This window comes from Tamandua tetradactyla, chromosome 3, assembly GCF_023851605.1.
Source record: "Tamandua tetradactyla isolate mTamTet1 chromosome 3, mTamTet1.pri, whole genome shotgun sequence".
Taxonomy (NCBI): Eukaryota; Metazoa; Chordata; class Mammalia; order Pilosa; family Myrmecophagidae; genus Tamandua; species Tamandua tetradactyla.
This window is the reverse complement of record NC_135329.1, coordinates 157,657,830-157,683,400: the sequence shown is the minus strand read 5'-3', so window position 1 is coordinate 157,683,400 and position 25,571 is coordinate 157,657,830. Positions and strand designations below refer to the sequence as shown.

Below are 25,571 nucleotides of genomic sequence, written 5' to 3'. Positions count from 1 at the left end.
GTTGATGCATTTGCTCTACATTAAAATGTTTGCTGTCTTTATTAGAGAAGATGTGGATTTACAAACAAGCATGGATAAAATACAGGATTCCCGTATAACACCTTGCCAAAAACAATCTGCATTGGAGTGGACATTTTTAACAACTGATGATAGCACATTTTTATCATTGTACTATTGATTAAAGTCCATTGTTTAAATTAGGGATTAATCTTTGTTCAGTGTAGTAAGACAGATTTTTAAAAAAATTATCCTGATATGTATAATCTAACATTAAAATATATATATATGTGTGTGTGTGTGTGTATTTCAGTACTGTTAATTGCATTTGCAGTGTTGTGCTACTATCAACATCATCCATTATCAAAACAGTTCCATTATTCCAAATAGGAATCCTATATTCTAAGCCTTAACTTCCATTCCATATCCCCACTTCATCCCCCTGGCAATTATATTCTAGATTCTGACTCTGTGAGTTTCCTTATTCTAATTGTTCTAGTCTCTGATTTCAGTTCTTTTGGGTATACCCCTAGTAGGGTATTTCTGGATCATTTGATAGTTCTATACTTAGCTTTCTGAGGAACTGCCAAACTGTTCTGCACAGCTGCTACACCATTTTATATCACCACCATCAATGAATGAATATTTTTCAGCATCCTCTCCAACACTTGTCATTTTCTGTTTCTTTGATAGCAGCCATTCTAATGGATATGTAATGGCATCCCATTGCGGTTTTGATTTGCATTTCTCTGATGGCTAAAGATGTTGCATGTATTTTTAAGTGATTTTGACCATTCGTATATCCTCTCTGGAAAGGTGTTGAAGTCATTTGCCCATTATTAATTGAGCTGTTTGTATTTTGTGGTTAGTTGAAGGATTTCATTATATATTCTGGATATTAATCTTTAATTGGATATGTGGTTTCCAAATATTTCTCCTATTTTGAAGGTTTTTACTTTCATGATAAAGTCCTTTGAGGAACAAAAGTTTTTTTTTTTGTTGTTGTTGTTTGTTTGTTTGTTTTGATGAGGTCTCATTTATCTATTTTGTCTTCTGCTCCTTATGCTTTGGGTATAAAGTCTAAGAGACCATTGCCTACGCAAGATCCTGAAGATGCTTCCCTATGTTTTCTTCTGGATGGCAAATTTGGGGAAGAAAATCACCTCAGAGAGGACTTTCCTAAGTCAGTCTCTCCCAGCAAAATAGGGCCAGGGAAACACAAGATGGGTGCATACCAATTACAAAATGCTTTGGGGAAGGAATCAGGAAGGGCAGCAAAAAGGTTCTGAGATGGCATCCCAAACCTGAGCTTTCCTGGCCTGCATAGCAAATGTAGCCCTTCAGCTAACTGTAACATGTAGCTCTAAGGAAGTTTCAAATCTTTAAATCTCCACTTCCACTGTCCCTGTCCTGCGAGGGTTGAAAAATAGCTGCTACCATCTTGGTCCAGAGTGCAGTTGAAATAACAGCAGTGTTCAGAGCCAGACCCTGAACAACACAAATACATTAATCAAGAGCTATGATCAGTGATCCCCTATGCCCAACCCTGTTTTTGGAGAAGACAATTTTTATGTTCCTTTCTTTCACCAGTGAGCAAGCCAGGGAAGGAACCCAAGGTGGTCTGCTGTGAGAGTGGCCTGCTGTGAGAGTATGGGTGCTAGAAGCCCCCACAGAGAGAGAGCAGTTTACTGTTCTTTACCTTGTGTTATCAGCTTCTTCCTCCTGCTCTTCCCTGGATACTGTACAGTGTTCTTCTGGGCACCAGAATTTCAAAACAATTGTTTCAAACTGTTCCTATCTATTTAATCATTGTTTTGGTGGAAAGACTGAGTCCTGGAGCTCCCTATTGCACTATCTTCCCTGGAAGTCCTCCATTATACATTTGATACAACTATTTTCTATTATTTGCCTATCTAATAACCTCAATATTTTAAGTTTTGATCAATTATCTGGTTTATTATAAAAGTTACCGCATATAGTTCTGAGAAATGCTCCCTAACATTTTAATTTTGGAAATTTGATTTCATTGATTAACCTGAAGTCTGTATTCTAAAAATGAAACTAGTGTGAACATGATTCGCATGGCAAATATGCTATATCATCATGGAAAATTTTTAGTTAACCAATAAGGAACAGGTATTTCTAGTTTTACATGGCAAATTAATATTTGAATAAAATAGTACATTTGATTGAGGTTATCTTGTTAGGCATAACTAATATCAAGTCTGTCTTGATTTCAAGAACACAATTATGAAACATCTTAAGCACAGCTAAAAAAACACACATAATTTAGAGATCCTAACATAAATATTTTCATTATGTTTGTTTCCTTCTATTCACTGTCCATATGCCAGCATATATTTGCATTTTCAATGTTACAAAACTTTAAATGAGTTGGTATGCATTGGAAGTCAAGGATTTTGAAAATAATTACCCTTTAATTTTTTTCCATAGTTTAGACATATGGTTCAATAAGGAAAATATTTAGGTGAAAATTATAACATTTAGTATGTGACTAATTGCCTTGCTTTTGCAATTTATGTTATGCTTCAGTTTATTTAGCATTTAATAGACAGTTATAATGGTTATTCTGTTGAGTATTACCTACTGTGGATGGCTTCAGTAATTTTTTGTTTTTATATTTTGTAAGAACCTAGTTGTCGTGGTGATCAGTCAATCTAAGTTAATGTAGCAGAAAATAAAATATAGGGCCAAATTTCAAAGGTCAGGGCTTAAATTGCTTCTGCCAACTCATATATTCCAGTGGTCCTGGGAAAACTTTCAAAGATTGCCCTATAATTTCTTAAAGAAAAATCAATTTTACCAACAAAATGGATTACTTTTGGAAATTGTTTTTCAATGGAAATGACCACAATATATATTTTAAGGTTCTTTGATTTTGTAGCCCTTGTTTCCACACAACAAGTACAAAAATAACAGAGAAGGAAAATTCTGACAGAAAATTTTTAGATTGTGTTTATTTTGTAAGATAATTCATTCTATAAGGTAAGAGCAAAAATGTCATAAGATATCTTTATAAGATAGAGTTTAAATACCGCTGATTACTGACTGAAGTATTAAAACATTAGATACAATTAAAATATTGAAAAATAATTTTTAATTCATTTTTGAGTTACCATGAATATGAAGACACTGGAGAGCTAAACAACAACAACAACAAAATCACAGAAACCAGACAGAGACCTAGGAAGTAAACACTAGTGCCAATGCCAGTATTTCCACAGAGGTGTTCTGCAAGATGTTGAGGTCTTGAGCAACAGCTTTGAAATAGTATAGGTTATAGGAGACAGGAGGTATGGAAGCTACCAGGAAATCCCCAGGTAGAATCAGCATCCATGGGTTGAAGTAAAGAGAATAAGGAGCAAAAGAAATATAATACTCCTTTCCCAACCCTTCCCTAACTGTCACTTGCAAAGATGGATATGACATGGGATGTTGACAGTTTCTGTCTTAATAATGAATCAAGTAGCATATTGGAAAACAAAAACAGAAAAACAAGTGACTAAATGTATAATTTGAAACCTAAATTCAAGTTTCACAGAGTCTCAAATTTTACTTTAGGAACACTCTCCAAAAATAAGTTATTTCAAATGACTTAATGCAAAATTATTACAGATTGGTAGGTAGAAATAAACATCATAGAAACAGAACCTCAATCCAGGACATAAGAATGCCAACAAATGGCATTCAAAGGAAAATTAGTACTTCATTATTAAAGCAAACAAACAAACATGAAGAAACGCAGAAAAACACACACACACAAGGGATCATGAATAAGAATTAATAGAAACAGCAGCACATATAGACACACAAAGATTTAAAATATTGGAATGATCAAATGTAGATTGAATAAAAATAAATATATTTTAAATAAAAAATAATAAAAGTTTGAAAATATGAACAGGAAACAAACTGCTTTTATAAAGAATCAAATGCTGTTTCTACTATTTAAAATTGTAAGCAGAATTTTAAAAAATGGATGAAGCAGTCTTTTAGATACAGCTGATGAGAGAATCATTGAACTGGAAAATTGATTTAAAAAAATTTGTTTGTATTTCTGCCCAAAGATATTAAGAGGGATTACATTACACAGAAAAAATAGTGAGAAAGTTAAAAAAAAAGTATATGAATTTTAAACAATCACTTATTTTATAAAACTATAATCATGTATAATCTGGAATAACATGTTAGAATTAAATCCTAGACAACAATAGGAGACAATGTAGATGGGAGCCAAGATGGGGCTAGTGTCCTAGTAAATAATTCTAAGGATCTTTATTAATTGTGAAAACAAAAAAAGAAATTCAATTTTGAGTGTACATCAAATTTTGAATCAATAGAATACATACAAAAATGTATATCTTCCAAATGTCTAGAGCAAAAATTGACATAAGAAAAATAAATAAAAATCACCACAAATACAAAATAATGCAAAATAAAGTAGGAGAAAAAGCAAGAAAAGCTGAACAAATAATTATAAGATTACAGAAATAAATCCAAACATAACTGTAGTCACTCCAAATATAATTGGATAAAAATATAATTAGTGGAAAACATTGAAAAATTTAAGATTCAGGAAAAGGGCTAGGAAAGAAATTTTTTAATCTGATAATGCTTTAAAACAACAATAGAACAAGCACAACAACAACCAGCACCAAAAATGCTGTATTTCATGTTCAAATGAAAATCTTTAACACTCATTCTATTGGCACTGTTTTTTAACATAATTTGGTGGCCATAAACTGTGAAATAAAAAAAGAAATTTAAAAAAAGAAGTGATTGGAAAGGAATTAAACAAATTTGGGGGGTTTTGTAAGTAAGATTTTCTACATAGAACACTGAATGTATATATAGAAAATCTCCCAGAATTAGAGACTGTCACGTGTGTTGGTTAAAACAAAATGAATAATTCAATTTAGTTTACATTTCTATTCATGAATTAGTTAAATATATCATTTTATAATCATTCCAATTTTCATATAAAGGGCTTGCATACATCTTGATTAAATTTATTTCTACATACTTTATGTTAATTTTTGTTATTTATGAAATACCTAAATAAATTTAAAGATTATCATGTTCAAGAAAACAAAGACTCAGAAATGTAAATATTTTCATTTCCCTCAAATTGTAGTGGACTTTACTCTGTCTTATTTTTCAAAAGTTAATCCATAACTCCATAACATCTTCCTAAACAGCTTCTTCATGATTGTCAGTCAGGAGATCTTGTCTATCGGAAGTACAAGTTCAGGAGTGCTTTTAACTCTGGAGATTTCAGGGCATGCTATAGTCTACAATGAGATGTAAATCTCCAGAAAAGAAACACATAGTTTTCCAAATTGTTTGACCATGTTACATTTTTATTTTATTTTTTCTTTTTTAAATTAATTTTTAATTTTTTAAAAAATATAACAATAAACAAACACAAACATTCTTAACATATGTTCATTCCATTCTACATATATAATCTGTAATTCATAATATCATCACATAGTTGCATATTCATCATTATGATCATTTCTTAGAACATTTGCATCAATTCAGAAAAAGAAATAAAAAGACAACAGAAAAAACATTCATACATACCATACCCCTTACCCTTCCCTTTCATTGATCACTAGCATTTCAATCTAAATTTATTTTAACATTTGTTCCCCTTATTATTTATTTTTCTTCTGTTTGTTTTACTCATCTGTTGATATGGTAGATAAAAGGAGCATCAGACACAAGATTTCCATGATCACACAGTCACATTGTGAAAGCTATATCATTATACAATCATCCTCAGGAAACGTGGCTATTGGAACACAGCACTACATTTTCAGGCATTTCCCTCCAGCCTCTCCATTACATCTTAACTAACAAGGTGATATCTATTTAACGCATACGAATAACCTCCAGGATAACTTGTCAACTCTGTTTGGAATCTCTTAGCAATTGACACTGTCTCATTTCACTCTTCCCCCTTTTGGTCAAGGTTTTCTAAATCCCTTGGTGCTGAGTCTCAGCTGCATTCCAGGATTTCGGTCCCATGTTGCCAGGACAGTCCACCCATGGGAGTCATGTCCAACATAGCCAGGGGAAGGGCGGTGAGTCTGCTTGTTGTGTTGGCTGGAGAGAGAGGCCACATCTGAGCAGCAGAAGAGGTCTCTTGGGGGTGACTCTTAGGCCTAATTTTGAGTAGGCTTGACCTATCCTTTGTGGGGTTAAGTTTCATTTGAACAAACCCCAGGATTGGGGACTCAGCCTATAGCTTTGGTTGCCCACACTGCTTGTGAGAATATCAAGATACATTTTTATTTTTAATGGCAATAATTAATTTTCATAGTTTTTCAGTCTAAATATTATGTTAAGGAAAATATGTTAACATCATTAGCTCTTTCCCGTGAACCCCAGTTTGGGCCATACAGGGCAGACTACTTCTCTTCAGACAGACCTTCAAAAGCAGCCATTGGGCAATCCTATACTGAGGTCACTGTCAGTTTCCTGAAGGGTGGTCATCAAATGTTGTTATGAACTTGATATAAGTTGTAAAAAAAGTTTGAATTGTGTTCTCACAACCAACAGAAGCAGATCGCAGGAATATCTTACTTGTGCAAAGGAATCTTTTTCATGAAGAAGATTGAGAACAAGTATTCAACAGATATCCTGTGATACTTCACCATCAATTCTACATAAGATTAATTTGACCAAGAGGATTTTGAAAATAGGATTTCTAACTGGATGTCCATCTTCCAAATCTTGAAAAGTTTGGCTTCGGCATATGATACAAGTTTTTAAAAAATATTGATATTTTCTTTAATTAATATTTATAATTATTGATAACTGTAATTTTTTCCATGTTTGTTTTACAAGAACAAATATTTCCTGTTTAATTATTTAATATACCTACTAGGGGAATCTTAAAATTGATTCTTCTCATTTTTTATATTCTTATCTTTTTTTTATTGTTTTTATACCAATTTCTGACAGAAGTGCGTTAAAAACTTAGTGATAGGTTCATCAATCTCATCTTTAATTCTGACAGATATATATATATATGTATATGACAATGTTGTTAGATGATTAGATTCATTATTTTAGTACTTTGTTACTTTTAGCATTAGTAAATTTGCCTTAAGCACTATTTTTCTGTTATTAATATATATAATCATTGGTATGTCTGCTAATATATTTTTTCAATTCCTTATTTTCAACTTTTCTAATCACTTTAAGTGTGGCTATAATAATCATGCAGTTTTTAAAATTAAAACTGGTCATCAATGACATCATTTATGAGTTTCATTTTACAATTAATGAGTTTACAAATACATTTGGACATGTCTACCATATTATTCAGTGTTCATATATGTTTTATATTTGATTCATGCTTTTCCTTGCCTTCTGTTGAATTAATAATTTAAAAATAATATATAGGTTTATGGAAACATATATGTGTGTTCGTATATGTATTTAAATGTGTACTTGTGTGTTTTTCTTTCCTATGCTTGTTTGAAACTATTGACAGTACACTATTTTTTAAATTATTTTAACATGCAACCTGAATTATTTTTCTTAAATGATTTAAAGTAATTCAGTACTCCACTGACAAAAAAGGTGATATTAACACATTCTAACTATATATCAATACTTACTTGTTACTGTTTTAGAGCATTTTGTTTCACTTTTTGAACAAAAACAAAATATTTGAAAGTTACTATTTAATTTAATGTATCAGTACATTTAATCCACTCAGTTATATATATCTAGACTCCTTTAATCCACCTGTCTTTTTTAGAAGTAAAAGCAGTCCTTTTTTTCAAAAGCTAAAGGAAGTAGGTAAATGGAAATATCACCATATATGATGAAGTCAAGGATTTGTCAGCTTTCTCTGGCCTTTCTGTAAATTCCATGCTTTTACCATTTTCAGACACTATGCTAAAAACAAATGATCAATCAAATAAACAAAGTCATCAACTTGTTAGAACTCAAAATGTTTGTAGCATCAGTAACCCCCAAGCTAGCTGACTTCCAGTTTTGACTATCTCAGTCACAGGCACCAATACCTGCATAGTTTTAAAAACCAGCTATAAAATCATCTTCTACATCTTTTCCAACTCTACTTCAATCATTCCCCAAGTCCTGGTAACTGTTAATATCCCCCTTGAATTCCTGATGTTCTCTCCATCTCGAACGCCTCTACTCTAGTTCAAACTACTGGAAACCTGAACTGAGTAATGGACAACCCACATACGCTTTGGCTGTATTCTAATCTGTCCTTCATTCTGTAGGCAGTGACCTTCAAAACAGACAAATATAATCCTTTCATAAACATGCTCATAACCACTCAAAAATGACCTTATTGATCACAATATTTTGGGGGAGAAGTATAATGCCATGTGTTCATATGTAAATGGTTTTGCATATCTAGTATATCCAGTTCTTTTTTTTTTGGTGGTGGGGATGTGGAGTGCATAGGCTGGGAAATCGAACCCAGGTCTCCTGCATGGCAGGCGAACATTCTACCACTGAACCACACGTGCACCTCATATCTAGTTCTTAATCTTGTTTGTTTTTTTGTTTTGCATGTGTGTGATATTTTAAAGAAGTCTCTGTCTTTATTTGCTTAAGCCAAACATATCTTCCAGTTTCTAAAATAAATCATGCTCTCTTCCTGATATGGCACTTTCAATGATGCCTCACCCCTCAATCCTTCACCCCATTTAATAACCAGTCAACTTACTTTTTTGCTACTATTTAAAGTGTATCATGAAGAGAATTGTATGATTTCTCTGACACCCTGCTATAAGAAATCCTAACATAGGCTCTTCGAGCAGATAGTTATTTTGTACTGGTGCTCTTATAACAATGGCAATTCTAGATTTGTTTCTGTAATTATTTAGACTACTGCTTATCTAACTCAGCAGATCATTATTCCAAGGCAAAGGGACAGGAGCTATTTGTGCTCATCATTCTGTTCCCACAGACTGTGACAGGACCTGTATGTCAAATAAATATTGAGTGAACCAGTTCTCCTTTCTTCACTTTAATTTAGCCTCTAAACTCTACTATGAAGTTGAAGGTCACTTCACTAACACATCAGTGTAATAAATTAAGAAGCCCTAGACTGGTAGTTTGCAAGACTTTGGTTCTTGATCTCTCTGAGACATTAAGTTGGAGAGCTTCATTGTACAAACCTTTCCTGATCTCTCTTGGCTACCCACACAATTTAAAGGATACTTAATCAGAACAGATTTTGAAATCAAAACACTTAAGACAAATTACATAAATAGCATGTTTGCCCTACATGTATGAAGACATGGTGTATTTGCTTCTTCATTCAATAGTATCCAAGAGATGTCAAGCTCACACTAACAATAAGACAGATTCAGTATAGAAACTGAAGTAGAGCATTAACTGAAAGATACAAACTCTGTCAAATAAGTTAGGATAGAATGGAAAACAAATGTGAAAGATTTCATTGAAAATGCAAAGTATTTAAATGACAAAATTTTTTGCATATCAATGCAGCTTCTCAGCTGAAAATTAAATACAGAATCGGGTAGTTATAATAAAATGTAAATTCATCTTCATTCTAGATATCAATAAGTTAACATATTCTTTCTGGAAAAGGCTCAAATATGAAATTTTAATATACTGGTTAATTCAATTGTGTTCTGATTTACTCTTGTGTAGTAATGACAGCAGCCAAGATAGATAACCTTAATGATGAAAACTGACAATAAAATGGCAAACAGAGCATAATTAATGAATTTTCTCTTTAACCTTCTCTGCTATTGGCATGATTCCAGACTACATAGCTAGATTCCAAACTAGACTAGATTTAAGCACCATCTTAAAACATGTGTTTTGTTTTAGAATAGAAACGTGTGTTTATCCTTTGCAGTTGGGGCTAAATTAGAGATTCAGATTAACTTTAATTTAGAGTTCCACATGATACTATGATTTTATTCTATTTGTTATTTGCATGAGGAAAGAAGTCTGCAATTATAGTTAATGAGTGTTAGTTTTTCCTTTCTGATGTTACATAATATTCATATATGATAGTCCACATGGTTTTCATGCATAATTTTTTGCTGCTTTAGTTTGTACAGCACTGAACAGCCGATTTGTATAAATGACCACTTTGAAAGAAAAGAAATAATTCACAATTAGTATTTATAAGTTGATTCTGTCAAAATATTTAAGGTACCTAGTTGTGTAAATAATACAGTTACTGTATACTGTACATTTGTTTAAAACACAACCTTTTCTTAACCAGACTCAGAGTCCAAAAGCTATACTCTCATTTTTAGTCATGGAGACATCATTTCAAGATTTGAGACCATTACAAAAATCTTTCAAGTATACAGCATGAATCTATAAACATAATCACTTCTTATTTGCTGAACATGTATTCTGAACATTGCAGGTATTCCAGTTCCATGTAATTCAGATGAAGCAATCATTATTTATAGTAAAAATTACATATCACTTTATATGACTAAGAAAAAATAATTGTACAAGCTTATTAAATTTTAATAAAAATATGGATTTTAACTTCTAGAAGGTATTAATTTATACAAAAATAATTTCAAAGATTCCAGAACAGCAAATTGTCTTAATAGTTTTATACAATCTTTATTAGATCTTTAAAAAGAAAAATGGCATGTGAAAACTTATTAAGGGAACATTATTATTCCATTCTGCAATAGAAGAAATACACCACTCAAGTTTACTGCAAAATACAACTTGATCACTATAACCTAAATTAGGCCATTATAAAGAAAAACTGGAAAATCACCCTTTCCTCCAAGTATTATATATTAAGAAATCCAACTGTTAGGCTGTCTGTTAATGCTTAGTTGAATGAAATTTCAATAAATTGTCTTTAGTTGTTTTTTGTTTATGTGTTTGTTTGTTTAAATTCATCTCTCTTAAGAATGTGAATGGTAAAATGCTCAAAAATAAATTTTAAAAATACTGATTGATAAACTGGTAATAAAAATAATAAAATAAATAAATTAATTCCACTCAACCCTTTACCTAAAATCTAAAGTACCTTGAAACAAGATTTATGAAAAGCTGTTCAGTTCAAATTTTATCTTCCTATCTCTCCATCTATCCACATATCTTTTTCATTTTTCATTCTAAATGAAAATTTATTTATACTACATTAATCTTTATGTAATGAAAAACACAAAGTCATTTCTTAAGATTATTTTGGTAATAAATATCTAGATAATACCTTTTCCTTTATCAAATTATGCTAAATATTAAAGTATATAATAATTTTAAAGTTTCCAGCTGACTATAATTTTCCAGTGAAGTTTAACACATATGAATTTTACAGAAAATATACATAGGTAAGCAACAATTAAATATGGAATGATTTCTTTTTTATAACCTAATGACTAAAATTTTTATAGATTTTGATGCAAACTTTAAAATTATATCCCTCACATTGTTCTACTGGAATTCATGTTTAGTAGAGGAATAAAAAGCATTTTTTTATTATTTCCATTCTCCCACCCCTACCAACCTATCCTTCATATTTTCATTTAGATTCCTTTAAATTAAAAGATTCATGCATAATTCTGAAAGATTGAGTTGTTAATATCAGGAAATCTTTTTCAGTATAATAAAAATATCTTGCTTATTTTCATGATAAGAAAGCAGTAAAAGAATATTCCTGTCAGATGAAACAATCACTTAATGCTATAGGTAATATTACTGGAACCCAATACACAGAAGCAGTTAGCTCTCTCCCCCTCCATCCGCCCAAGTGGTAGATGGTTCAAAATTCATTCTACAATGCAGTATTACAGATCACTAATCAAATCAGCTGCTATGATTTTGAGTTATAAATGCTGATATTATTCAGAATTCAACTATAAATGATACTTGTTTTTTACCAAGAATGTTACATAACGAAACCAAACGTGAAAAAGGAATATAGAAGTTTAGGAAGAGAAAGGTGCGGTGGTTCCTCTGAGAAGGATGAAAACATACTAGAGTACTGAAGAAGTCAAAATACTAAGGACTGAATCCCATTTACTACTTACGACTGGGAACCTCTGTTATTAATAATTCAAAAATATATGAAAATGTGAGTCTTCTCCAAATCATAACCGATCCCAAGTTGGCACATGAACTCACCTTTTTACATGACCACTGCTGGTGTTTGGAAAACATAATAGGATACAGAATTTATCGCACCTCTCATATACAGACATGCATGCACATAATAATGGGAGACACAGAAGGCTAGAAGTATTACTTTTACATCTAGTTTATAGATTTATTTTAGTGTTTTCAATCAATATTACATGAAAGAGCAGCTGAATAAAATGGTGGCCAATTCTGCTTTAATCTAATGGATATTTCAAATGGATCAGTGGGGCACCCTTATTTTAACTACATTTGTCAATCAAGTATGGGAAATCCTGGGACACTTGTAAGACTTTTGGAGTAGCCAGACATAATCAGAGTTTATTAGTCCATTTGACTGATTGTAAAAATAAAAGTATTGCTGAATTGATACTATTCCATAAGAGTCTCCTGATCATGCTTTCCTCTTAAAATCAGATTCTCCACTCAAATTTCAGCGTCTAATAGAATGCTGCAATCTGAGCAAAGATGATTTGCATTTAACTTATCCCCAAGACAACTTCATTTATAATCTTGCTATTGACAGGTGCCAAATATTGCATGTAGAGATATGTGTGTGTGTGTGTCTTTGTGTGAATATGTGTTTATGACTGGTTATTTTTGTTTAAGATCTTGGACAGTGTAATAACAATCATATTTTGAATATAAAGACTTCCATTGATGTTAAATGCTGGGTTGAGTAGCATCTTAAATATGTATTTTTGTGATAATCTGCCTCTGTCACTTATGAAAACTTGGCATGGCTTTGATGATCATTACTCTGATCGTAAGCAATATATTAAAGCATAATGAAACAAATGTTTACTGGAACAGCAGTTATGAAAACTTAGAGATCTCCTTGTTTAAAATTTGTGCAGTTAGAAAAATGGCACAAATTCTTCTCAAAATATGTGAGAAGTCTGATAATTTCTGGACTTATATGGTTAACTATTATTTCCAAATCCTGTTAACTATGACAGGCTTATACAAAATAAATGATATATAAATAAGACATATTTATTTATTTTATATCTGAGAGTTTTATTTTTCTTTTTGAAAACTTTAAATGCACATTTGTTTCTATTTCATGTCAAGTTTTTATTTTCAGAAAATTTACTTCTCATTTCCCAACATTTAATTCTGTAATTATTCATAAATATTAACATTCAGTTGCTTTTTTATTTTGAGAGGGAGCACTCATATAGTCGCTGTTCTTGTGCAGTTCAATTAAGGAACAGCTGGTAATGTTCTAACACTTTTGGTCACCTCTTCCATGACTTGAATAAAGAATAGTACACTACAAAATAATTGCTGCTCAAATAGCCACTGCTCAATTTTTGAGCAAATAAAAAGAATGGTCTTGTCTGCCTAGTAGCATATGGCTTTTTGTTTTATGAAGTTCCACTGTTGATAGAGGTGACAGATTGTTTTATAAGCCTGGTTTCTCAATTCAGTTTACATATTTGTCATGTGGGCACTACTTCTTCATAAGCAACTTTGTAATTTACCTTATAGGCAGTAGTATAATGGCATTCGACTCACTTAAGACTTGGTGTAGAACCTGTTTCCCAGTCCTAGATTATTTTCTTTCCTTGGTTTGCTTTCTTGTTTACTTGTTTATTTAAATTGGGTTATAGCGAATAAAAAAATTGATACACTGTTCATTGATCTTAAAACACATGTACAAATTTTCTACAAAATAATTAGTTCATTCATTTCCAGTGTTTTTGTTTTATCCTTGTACATTTAAATTAATATCAAAGACATGAAAAACACCCCCCACCCAAAATCATTTGTTTTTTTTAATTTCACTAGTCATCTATATTGATACAGTAGGAAATAATTGCATGGACAGATACCAAAGTTTCCTCCCTTCAAAATTAAAATAAAAATTAATCAGAAGTATTAAATGTAGGAATTAACTGAAAAGAGCATCAACTTGAAAGTGAAAGAAAAATTTCTAGGCAAAGACATATCTTTTTTACTGCAATCTTATAATCATAGTAGAAATATTTCATTAAGGAATTAAAGTCTAGATTTGTGTCCAGAGATTGTCCAGCAGTGCTCATTATGACTTCTTTCTAAATCTCAGGCCTTGTCCTTATGGGAAAACACATGAAACTGGAAGAAGGCAAGCGTGATATTTGACTTTAAAAATACATCTCTTAACCCAAACCTTGTCTATGACCTCTAAATCCATCTAACTATGTGACTGAACTATTTGTGAAAAACACTTGATGTTCAGCATGTTCGAAAAAACATTTCCTGAATATTCACATCACTACTCATCAAACCTATGATTCCATGTTTGTGTCAGTGAATGGCACTTACACATGTACAATACCATGCAAGAGACATTTGGGAGTCGCTCATGGCACAAGCTTTCTCTTCAGTCCCCACACATCATCTATTGTACATTCTGTTGATTTTTGTGTACTAAACACGTTTTAAATCTGTACATATCTCTCAAAATACATTACACTTTTTTAGTCCAAGCCATTGCTGATTTGGTGTACTACAATTGACCATAAGCTGGCAAGTCTGCATCCATTATACACACACACCACCTCCATTCTTTCTCACGCTGACCTGCATTGGTATTTTCAACATGAAATTAGAACATCTGTTAGTACACCTACATAAGGAATTCAAATTATGCATTTCCTGAACCTATGCACTGCTCTGGTTTCATCTCCACCAACTGTCTGCCTTTAAAACCTCCAGTCATGATGGTTTTCCTTCAGTACCTTGAAGATGCTGGACTTTCTCTGATTAGAGGGCATGCATCCATACTGATCACTTTGTATAGCTGCCACCTTCTGCCCCCTCTGCCTACTTATTTACCCAGTCTTCTTTATATCCCATATTAGATCTTTGTATGTGTTTTCCTGCTACTTGTACCATTCCTTCATGGCACTTAACATAGTTTGCAATGAAACACTTAACTATTCATAGGAGCCTCCCTGCTAGGCCACAAGCTTCGTGAAAGTAAGGGACTTGTTAGTTTCTGCACACTATTACTCTCTTAGCACTTAACCTATGTAGGTGTTAATATACCAGGTACTTAATAAATATTTTTGAATAAATGAATATACCATATGATTTACCTCACCTAGAACACTTCCTTATATTTCATTTAAATACAATATTTTGGAACAAAGCCTATCAATTCCTTTTAAAAATGTCATGAAACTTAATTAACAAAATCAATGGATTATTGAAATTGGCATAAAAAGTTGAAATAATAGTTTGAAGTTGAGAATCCTACTAGCACAGAGAATTTGTCCTAATAAGCGCTGTTTGTCAGGGCCTAATGCAGCACTCAGTGCATTGTCAACGTTCAGACTGATTCAAGCTTTGATGATTACTCAAATAGCATTTTTAAAAAAAACAACCAGAAAACTATAAATTAATACCATGGGGCAAGGTGTATCTCATCAGGAAAAGAAAGACTGCCTATTTCTTGACACAATATAAGGCTGCAAATAATGAAAAATAAATTAAAGCTATTAATATCATACTTACTTCCAGATCTGCAGTTATCATTGCACCTCTCAGTGAACTAAACATATGAGAGACAGACTAGCTTGGTAGATATAACCTCTGGTTCTGGAGGCAGATTACCTGAATTTGAATAGTACTTACTAGTTAGGTACAATTAGAGTACCTTTTGAATAGGGTCGCTATGAGGACAAAACATATTAATGCAAATACAATGCTTGAAAATGTGCCAAACATGCTATGACTAAATTAATGTCACACTACAAAATCACATGGGTCATGAAATATGTGAAGTTTCAAAATTTCCAAGCCCACAGAAATTTCAGGCCATATTTAAAAATTACACCATCTTTGGCCATGAGATTTTTCATTGCAGCCACTCTTTTTCATCTACCATTCCTGTTTTCTGAATTTATCACAATTCTATCAACAAAGAAACTTTCGAGTAACTATCTCAATACACAAAGGTATTTCTATCCATTATAAAAGATTACAAGAATATTTTTAAAATGAGATGAACATGAATATTAAGAATATTTTTAATATTTCTACTGGCTCTTAATAAAATTATACTGCCCACTTTTCATTGTGTGTGCACTCCACATTGGAGACTACTTCACTATACAATAAATTATGTAAGAAAACATTTCAATCTTTCTGGCCTTCCACTGAGTTAAAAGAGGCTAGTACAGTGTCTGACACATACAGGTAATCAATAAATATTTGTTACAAGGATAAATAAACGAAGGAATATAGGTATCCCAGAGCAGTTATGTAATTTCTCAGATACCATATAGCTAATTATCCAGGAACAATTAGAAACTACATTCCAAAATCTAAATTCAATGCTATTTCCACTGTAAGTTTTTTAATCTAGAAATATGGATGTATAGGTGTATGCAAAAATGCAATATAAATATATGAACATATGTATTAATTAGCATAACTGCTGATAATGGGAAATAATTTGTAATGAAAATTGTTATGGTTCCTAAATCTCAAACCTAAATACCTAACTATTCAAAATATTTATCTGCCAGTGTTGATAAAAACAGTACAATCTATCTTATCTCAAAAATAGCTTTTCTAAATGCTTTTGTACAAAAATTAGATATAGAAAAAGGTTTGGGGAATATATGCCAAACTTTCAAGAGTATTTCATGTATATATAATATTTTTTTTTCTAATTTGCTGAAGTTTCTAAATGGATAGAAATGAATGCCTGTCTTTGTCTGTTTCTTTCTATATATCTAGCCCTGTTATTTTCTATCTGTCCATGTACCTAATTATCATCAATTATTCTTGTTGACAGCAAATGAAAGACATAAAAAAATCAATTAAAAATCTAAAACTGTCAATTTGAAAGTAAATCACAGCCATCTTCCTGTTAAATATTTACTGTGATTGAAGATAACAGTCGACCCTTCACCTTGGATACTAAAATTATTAAAAAATATTGGTAGGATGTTCATGTTTATGACTAATGAAATTGATCAAGAACTTACTACACTTTTTATCCTACCAATAGTTAATTGTAACACTTTTCTATAGAATGTTTATTGTATCAGATTTTATTTTTTATTTTCTTGTTTGTCACTTGCAATCGCCTCCTTTTCTGTGCCTCTCCACTTATTACAACATTAGACTCTCCTTGAGAGGACTTTCAACAGGCTCAAGCAAATGAAATAAGTGTGATCCAGCCAGCCAGCCATGCTGCCTTCCCCTCTTCTACTCCCTGATGACTAAGCAATTAGAGAAGTAAAGGAGAATTGTCAGATCATGTTATTTCTCTGCTTAATTCGCATTTGATGAATAAATGAATAAGCCTATTTTAATGAGAGATAATTGCTAAACTAAAAATGAATTCACTTTGCTCGTCTATGGTAAAAACACAACCTCATTTTCATATTGTTCATCTTCCTGGTAAAAATTATTGCTTACAGCTTTCTCCATTTTGTGAATCAAGTTACAGAACTAGCAATTTTTTAGCAGAAAATCAAGCAGCATATTTTGCTTATATTTGTATAGGTCTCTGTCATACTAATTGTTCCTTTTAATTTGTATTAAAGAAAATTAATGAATTATAATGCAATATGTGGCACACAAAACAGATCGGAGAGATTTATAGGCAATAGCTTGACATGTTATCATTATATTTGATTATTCTTTATTTTCCAAATGTTTCTATGCAAACTGTCTTCAACAATTTATATTTTTAATTTAAGTGAACAAAGATTTACTGTGATTCTCTGATAGACATATATTACATAATATACAATATACACTTTTTGGGGGATACTTATACACTAATTTTTGGACATATATATTTGGTTTATAATTTGATATATTTATATTATTATACATATATATAATTAGAAATTGCTTTTAAATGGAAGACTCCAGGATATGTGTTTTGCAAATATGATTTCAAATTTGAACTGTATATTTTATTGACCTCTGCTAAAGTTATTTATTTGCAATACAAAAGTGTGTATGCTACTCTAAGGACTAATATAAAAGGGTACAATTTATTGTGCTTGTGACTAAAATACAACCTAAACTAGAATTAGGTTGAGCCACTCATAAGCTTTTACAGCCTTTGGCAAGATACTTAAGTTCTCTTCAGTTCCTCTTTTATAAAATGCAGATGATAATGGTACCTTCTTAATTAAAATCATGCTTTTTGTATTAAGCAAACTGGTCTATGTAAAATACAAACTTAAAAGAAATTGAACCCTCACACTTAAGGATCTTTACCTTCAATTTTATTTTTAACCACATAGTTCGTAGCTTTTAAAATTACAATGAATTATGTATCCTTTATTTTTTATTTCAAAAAGCTACTATAATATTTCTCAGCATAACAACATCATTAATCCTTGAAAATGTTCCTATTCTATCCAAAACCTCTGGCAGCATTCTAGACCATATAGTAACCTTGAAGAGAACAAATAAAAGCATTTTAAAATGTGTATTTTTTTAATTGAAGCTTGAAAATACATTAACAGCTTTTATCTTGATCAGAAGATTTTATACATATACATATAAAGCTTACTCTTGGACCAAACTAGTGAGGAGAGGAAAGAATAGGAATACGCTTTACAAATCTCACCAAAGTCTGCTCAAAGGCTCTGTCCTGATTACTTCCTTCACACATCACTGGGTTCTTTTCTCCTCCACCTTCTTTCACTCCTCTGCAGCACAGCCAGCAATTAGGAGAGAATAAATTTAGAAGTACCAGCAGCTTACCAAAAAATATATTAAAAGTTCAGATCCTTTCATTTTCTTGTACTCTCCTTGAAAATAATCTGAGAAAGTTGGTAGGATAACCTATACATATGAACTGCCTAAACCTGAAAGCCAAACCTAGAAATGTGTGCTGCAAAGCTCAATGACTAGAAAATGGACAACTTCTCTTCTTTTATTCCTATAAATGGAAAACCCAATAAAGTATCCTGGAAAATGATGGTGCACGTCCAGCTATACTCACTGCAAATAATTACAATTGCCTGCTTTGATGTGAGAACATTTATTATTTTTAATAGTAAGTAGAAGATTGCATAAAACAGGTATTAAAAAGGTGGGGGGAATCACAGAGTGAACTGAAAGTACTAGAAAATATTTTAATTTCTGAATTTTGCTAAAAATCTTGCCTTCTTTTATTAACTAATATTTTTCTATCTTGGTGTAGCATAATGTATGTGAAATACACTGATTAATTTAAGGTAAATTAAGGTAATTAAGTTGTTTCTGTTCTGTTACCTATAAAAAGAAAAGAAACTTGAAAATATTTTTGTTGAACACCCTACTGATAAGTAAATAAATTGTCAATAATGCCAATTTTCATTAATCATCTCTATATAATTATATATGCGTAGTTTGTTGATGTGTTGTTCAACACAATGATAAGAGGATAACGTGCCAAAAAGTATTAAATACTATGAAATGCATATTATCCCTAATTTATGCATGAGCTAATATACACAAAGCATGTTGAAAGGAAATTGGCCAAGTTAACTAAATTGGTTCATGAAGCTGAACCTAGAACTAGAATTGTTTCTGCTTATAATTTTAAGCATATTTCAGGTAATTTTCCCTAGTTTCAAATTTTTTTTTAGAAAACAAATATATTGCTGTGAGCTCCCTAAAGGATCTTTTTTTTCTTGGTGCTAGGGAGTGTTGGGCAGTAAACTTAAGAAAGGATGAGAACAAGCCCTCATCTCTCACACTACATATGAATGTGTGACTTTCAAATGTTCCAGGCCACATGCATTTCATCCTAGAACAGTGAGAGTCATCTGGGGACTTTTAGGAAACCTAGATTCCTGAACCCTACCTAAAGATATTGAGATTTAGGACCAATGAAGTCAAGTCCAGGGTGTTTCATTTCCTAAAGAAGGCCTAGGTGGTAAGTATGATCATCTACTTTTGGAATTTTTGCTCCAGCGGACTTTTACCTCCATAAACAAAACTAGGTAATCTACTCATAGTCTATGGTTGCTAAATATTATGATCAATTCTCTGATCTACTTTTTATTCAACTCTTTAAAGGACTAACTGTACTATTCATTTGTCATCTCTCAGGTTCTATCTGAAAGGTACAAATCCATGACAAGGGTAGAAATAACAATAGTGTGGACTATATGCCAGCCACTGAAGTAGACACTTCCCCTATGTCATTTAATACTTATAATAATCCTGCCTATATATGCCCATCTTTGAGCATTTCAGTGGTAATTATGTATAAATCTATATATGTTTAAAATAGCATTTGGCAGATAGCAGGAACGTAATGAACTGTAAGTTTTGCTATTTATAGTTAAAGAGACAATTTAAGAAGGGTTAAATACCTAGCCCAGGTTATGCAACCAGAATTCAAACTCAGGTGTCTAGTTCCAAAGCCTGAACACTTTTTACTACCAAAAGAAAAAATAAAAAGAATGGGGGATGAAATGATTTGAAGCAAAGGAAGGAGTAAAACTGTCAAAACTTTTCATGTGTAAAACTCAACAACAATGTTCATTTCCTTGAAAAAAAACATCAAATTCTACAATTGCTCTAATTCTAGTCTGGTTTCACAGCAAAAAATAACCAAAATTAACTCATTAAATGAAGCATATAATGCATTTACTGGCAGAGTATTAGGTAGCTGACAGATTTAAAGGGGGCCTGTTGAATCAGGCTTGTTGAAGAACCAAAACTAGCATTGCTTGGGCAAAATTCTTCCAATGAAATAGCTTGGAATATTGTGGCTAGCTTTTCAGTTCCAGGCACTTTCCACTGACAAGGCTGGTGCTTGGCCACCTTGGCTCTCCTCTCCTTTGAACCTGGGGCAGTTGCCTCAAATAAAATCCAACTGACCCTGTGCCTTTGCAGCACCCTGCCTCTGAAAATCCCTTCTTCCTTCATGCAGTTCAACTCGAGCAGCCAAAAGGTGGGAAAGCAGAATAACTACACTCCTTATATCACTGCATATCATGAACGTTGGGATTGTTGAAAAGATATTCAAGTATCATGTTAAGACATCTTTTATAGATACCTGGTCTTACATGAGTCTACAAATCCTAAAAGGACACAGAACTCAAGCCAGGATACAGACAGAAATAAATTCAGGCTACTTTCAGCCACTACGGAGATTTTTATATTTAGTGCATGACCATATAATTTATCATCCAAATGGGAGTAGGTGAGAGTTAAAAGAAGCACTATTATTACTCATGCCGGAACGACAAGCATAAACTGAGACTGTCCAGGCAAAACTGGATGTAGCATCACCCTATTTAAATTGATATACCTTCTTATCTTAACTTACATTTTTACATTTTTGTTTACTGCCTGAGGAGTTAATGATCCTTTTCTTTTATTTTTTCAATTATTATTTTTTTTATTCCTAGCAATTGTGGTCATCCAGTAGAACTTCGGTGGCTGAATTCTTTCAGATTTCCCATAAATTTACCACAACTATTTTCAGAACTCTGATGGCTAGATGGGAGTAAATTCTTACCATCTTTTCAAGAAAATGGTTGTTCTGATCTCTGGCTCTGACCGACGCTGTAAGTAGAGTTCTCTGTGCTTTCTGAGAAATAAACATGGCGACAGGCTGAATACTGGAATAACAATATCATTTCTGCTTTCCTAGACTACATATAGTGTGGGGAGGGAGAGAGAGAGAGGGATGAGATATTATGCTGTGTGTAAATAACTGTTTGCCTTGTGCCTATGAAAAGATACTGAACTTAATTTATGTAGGGTGCTGAGAGATAAGAGAGGAGAGTCTCTCACATAATCTATATTTCTACAGTTTATAGAATAGTATTGGCACAGTTTTGATGAGTCAAAGTATTTGGAACATTTGGTGCCTGAATGCCAAATAATTCCTAAGACTATAACATATGTGAATTAAGTGACTGGCATAGTACTTTAATCAAAGCAATTGAGCATTATAGGTAAATAACATTCTCAGTATCTAATTTTTTTCTTACATCATCAATTTATGTTTACAGCTATGTTAGCTGTAAACATAAATGTACAGTTGTTATACTGTACAAAGAGGACCAGTTTGTTTTGATGAATTATAATGATTACTAACTATTTTTATTTTTTATTTCACTAATTCTTTACTGCAGAATAATGTGACAATAGATTGCTTAAATGTGGCTCTCCAGGGAAGAAAAATATAATTTGGTATAACTGAAATTCCACTGATACCAGTCTACCTGCAAAACAACCTCATGTGTTTTAGAGTAGTAGCAAGTATCATAATATGAACTCCTCTAAGTCCTGATCCATAAAATTGCATCTCTCATGTTGTAGCAATAATTTCACGATGATCAGTAATACAAATAGAATAGTTTGTGTTATCGTGTGCTATCTGTACCTTTTTCCCAAGAAATGCAATTTCAATTGTTATAGAGGAAACTCCATTAAATTTTGCAAAACTTAGACATTATGGTCTCAGGGTTTTTTTCCAACTATTTTTTCTGCATCATTACTTTGATGACAGTCATAAAAAATGAGGGATGGATTTCAGAGTATTACATAGTCCTTAATTCATGTTTCAGCTATTCTTGTTTCAACAAATAATGGAGATCACAAGCCACCTTTATTTTGCTTAATAAAGTAGAGCATGAAAATTTCAATCAAATTTAATTATGGATTAACTGATGTAGAAGTAAACTGAGCATTAAGACTCATGAAACTAGTAGGCTGAAGGTACTTAAAAGAACCTAGAAAAATTAGCATTAATTTCAACAGGTACTTTTATAGCCAAGAATGACTGTCTAGCAAGGGTATATTTGAACAGCAGCTGCTATCTCAGCACCATCTTACTACATATACTATGTGTGACTGAAGTTGATAATGACCAGTGGTGATAACTTGCTTAAATACAGAAATAAAGTACATAACAAATACATCACACCTATGTTGCATTTCCTTACTGACTTCCTGGTCAGTGAAAATGTAGAGTGACTTTTAGTTACTAAACCCGTGGTAACAATATCTGACAAATCTATTAATCTATGGTTATTTATTATGCTTGTCTATATGAGAGCAAGAGGAAATGTTATGCCGCCCCCTAGTGTAAATATTAATTGGTAACATCAGAACTGCAGTGACCCAAGAAGAATTGCAAGGGAAACAGTTATAGAAAGTTAGTAGTGGATAGAATCAAAAGAAATCTTATGGTTTCCTCAAGAGTCATATATCTAGCAATACAGAGTATAGTCCATGAACTCTATGAGTCAAAGAATGACTGATCTGTGAAGGTTTCTACAGTATTTTCATCTCTATAGCTCCTAAATATCCAGGTCCTAGTTTATGTTTAAGGGAGGAGGTTTTAATCAAATTTGGAGATGGAGTGAGTATGACCTGGGTAAAGTGAGAAAAAATATTGATACAATTCATTAATAACAGGGTCCAAATTAACTAAATTCATATATTTTGAGTTGAATGAACATGAGATTCTGATACAGCTATGAATACTGCTGATAGCTAACATTTATTGGAGAGTTATGTGACAAAACTTACTCAGATTGCTTTATACATATCATCTTATTTGATTTGCAAACCAGTCTCTCTGGTAGATATTATTTTCACCTCTATTTAAAGATAATAAAACTGACAGAGGAGAAGAGAACCTGACCAAGTCACAGATCTAGTGACTAGCTGTGTAGAGACTATTCTTACCTGATAGATAACCATTATCATTTCATTTTCTTACTAACATAGTACTGATTTTATTGGGATTAGTAATGTGCTTGGTCTTAAGAAATGTTTCTATACTTCCTGGCACAGAAAAGCAGTCATGTGATTCTTCTCTGCCTAAGAGATTATGTCTGTGAGCAGACATTATTTAAAGATGGAATATCGTAAAAAGAGGAACAGTAAACTTTTTGCCCTTTTTCCTTACTCGTTGTTCTTGATTGTAAAGGAGATGCCGTAATGTGATCAGTAACCATCTTATAACCAAAGGAAATAGGTGAAAAAATAAAGGAGACATTAGCCCTGATAGCACTGAGCCATTTACATTTAGAAAATATCTACTTGCACATGTATCATTTAATGAAAAAAAAATCAAATGTGAGTATATATAGTATATGTATATGCACTTATAAATATATATATGTAAAACACCATTTAGATATACAGTTTATATGTGGGATTTTGGTTACAAGCAACTAAAATCAACTCTTTACTGATACAAAAGTAAATTTAGGATTTGGGCTGAAATCTTTCTTGTTTGAAAGAGTTCGTTTTATTCACAACTAGATTATGGTAGAAGAGTAAGCATTTTTGATGAAGATGTGTCAAACTGAATTCAAAAACCCAGTCCTGGAGTGAAAGCACCTCTTCACCTATTATGAAGGTACTTTAATCAGAAGTCACGTGTCTTCAGCAAGAAGTGTGATTTGCTAAATATCAAGCTTTGAAAGAGAGATCACAAAGGAAAATTTATGGCATTTCCACTGGCACCTTCTTGGGAATCACTGGACTGTGCAACTTGAGACATTTTCATTAAACACAGAGGGAATTCATATTTTATCCCACCTGTATGTCCTGACCAGTTGTAAGAAAAATCATTCAATACAAATCTCTCATCATTAAAGCTGATGAGTGTCACCTCCCTTTCTGGAACTTATTGCCCCCAAATTACCAGCTTTCTACAATCCATTTGCGCTCCTTGACAACTACCAGAGTTCCAGAATTTTTCTAATATCTATTCAAGCAAAACTTTGTTGCTGCACATTACATTCTCTCCTTGTGTTAGACTCTATGTCAAGGACACAAACAAGGCAATATGGATGGATTTACCTATGAATTTCTGTTAATACTTTGAATTCCAGTGGCAGAAATTGTGAGAGAATATCAACACTAGGAGCAACCATGCCTCTGTGCCAGAAAACTTCATTAGTCCTAAGGATAGAGTACTGGGGCTCAGAGAAGGGCTGTGCTTAATCCAGTCTCACAGAGTAAAAGGTGAACTCAAGAAACCTGAGTGCTCCCACAGGACTCCCACCCCTCTCTCATCCTTCACTACTTCTGCTACCGAGACCTGCACTGGGATTATCAGAACTAATCCTACTGTACCCTATCACCAATGATGCCCCCATAAGAAGTCCAGAACTCCCAAATTCTCCTTCATTGTCTAGACTTCATTGCCCATATGGCTATGTACATCCTCTTTTTTGATACAATCCTTTCCTTTACTAATGACCGCTACTCTGTTTCTCTGCCCCTTAGATGAAAAGTACTAAGAACTAAGCATAGAATTGGCCCTGCTTTCTGACTGTACCTGATCCAGAATAAAATATTGCTTTAATAAACTCTCCACAAAAAAAACTCATATAATCGCACCTCCTATAAAATGTCTTCTGTAGTTCTTCATGAGATGTCCAAAAGGGTTCCACTGGTGTCCAGTTTAC

The 25,571-nt window shown here is 32.5% G+C and overlaps 1 protein-coding gene across 3 annotated transcripts in view; it reads right to left on the bottom strand.

Annotated features, from left to right (window-relative positions):
• ZNF804A (zinc finger protein 804A) overlaps positions 1-25,571 on the bottom strand; it is a 283,463-nt gene that overhangs the window by 250,503 nt on the left and 7,389 nt on the right. The window contains exons 4-6 of one of the 3 annotated variants that reach the window (XR_013172081.1): positions 21,653-21,724; positions 18,761-18,842; positions 18,405-18,585 (exon numbers count right to left, since the gene is read on the bottom strand). The exons of 1 other annotated variant lie outside the window; for it this stretch is intronic. The gene's annotated coding sequence lies outside the window, so the exon portion shown is untranslated. Of the gene's footprint in view, positions 1-18,404; positions 18,586-18,760; positions 18,843-21,652; positions 21,725-25,571 lie in introns of those variants that run through there. One more of the 3 variants, XR_013172082.1, reaches the window with a different exon arrangement.